We start from the raw sequence: 1,680 nt of genomic DNA, 5'->3' as shown, positions 1-1,680 counted from the left end.
TATGTAAACAAACATAACATCAAGTGTCTTGCCAGTTCCTTGTAATTTAACATTTAAGTCATTCAAATGTTTACAGAAATTGTAAATGGAAGATTATAAGAGAGGGTTTCACGTGCCAGCAAAAGTTACTGGTGTGCCATGTTTGGCACGCATGCCAGGGGTTGCCCACCCCTGTCCTAGAGGAAGTAAATGAAAACTAACATTTATAGAACTCCTGCTTTGGGCTGGACACATTATATTTAGTCCTTACATTGTACAGAAGACATCATGAGTCCTTCTTCTCTTTATTTTGGTTGAGGAAAATTGAGTCCTAGAGACACCAAGGGACCTGTTCATAGTCATACAGCTGATAAGTATCAGAAGGGAGATTTCCAATTCAAATTGGTTTGTTTCCAAAGCCTGAACCTTTCTCCTCCACTTCTTAGGGCTACACATGAGCTGCACCAAGAAAGATGAGGTGGCTGAAGAGTAGAGAAAAGGAAGATGCATAGCTGCTCTAATCCAGAGAGTTCACCTTTTGTTTATCTTCAAACTCAGTGCTTCCTGGGATGATGGTATGCATGTAAAAAAAGCTTACTAATTGTGGGTGAACAGCAGAGAAAACGACCCATATATTTTGAGGTCTGGTAGTATTCGAAGATTACTGACTCTGTGCCTACTTCCACCCCCATAACCCACCTTCCTAGAAAAAGGGCATATTGGGGCAATACATTAGTGTGCAAATATTAGCTGAGACCTTTTTTTTTTTTTTTGCATGTGTACTTTGTGCTTGACTAAGCTAGAGGAAAGCAATAGTACAGAGAAAATCCACACAGGTCCTGTTTGAGAACATGCATACAAACAAACCCAGAAACACCACATATAAAGTCGCACAGGTACATATGGTCCCATATAAATATACATATAGATATACATATGTGCAGAAAATGGCCATAGGCATAAAACATTAACACATTGACACACAAAAAAACAAAATATGCATGCAGAAATAGAGAACACAACACACAGACATACAAAAGAGTACAGAGAAAAGCAAATATACATAGACATGCACATAGACACACAAAAACAAACATTGAAACCCAGATCTAGACACCCAAGCAGAACATAAGCAGTCAATGCATGCATATCTTATATAATAAAAGCCTAATATGCTAAGTGTCCAGTCAGCCCAGCAGCCGTTCAACCAATCAAAGCATAATATACTAATGATATGCTAAGGCTGCTCAACTGCTCTCTATGACGTGCACTGACCACCAGGGAGCAGACGCTCCAACAGGTAGGTTAGCTTGCTGCTGGCGTCTGGCCAATCGGGACTGAGCGAGACAGGCCGGACATGCCCTGGAGCCCTCCCATGGTTCCTCCCCATCTGGCCAACTTCTTGCATCCCTCGCTGTCCCCGATTGTGCACCAGTGGATCCCTCGGCCTGGCATGTACCTTCTTGCAATCTGGGACCCCTTGGGGGATGTCAGAGAATTGGTTTCAGTCCGATCCCACAGTCCAGGCCAAGGGCCCCCCACTGGTGCACGAATTCGTGCACCAGGCCTCTAGTATCCTATATAATAAGGAGGTAATATGCAAATTGACTGTCACTCCACCACAAAGATGGTGGTGCCCACAGCAAAGGCGGGGGTGGGGGCTGTAACACAAGATGGCTGAGCCCACAGCAGAGGCCGAGT

This window comes from Myotis davidii, unplaced genomic scaffold (assembly GCF_000327345.1).
Source record: "Myotis davidii unplaced genomic scaffold, ASM32734v1 scaffold2383, whole genome shotgun sequence".
NCBI lineage: Eukaryota > Metazoa > Chordata > Mammalia > Chiroptera > Vespertilionidae > Myotis > Myotis davidii.
This window is presented reverse-complemented; position numbering follows the sequence as displayed.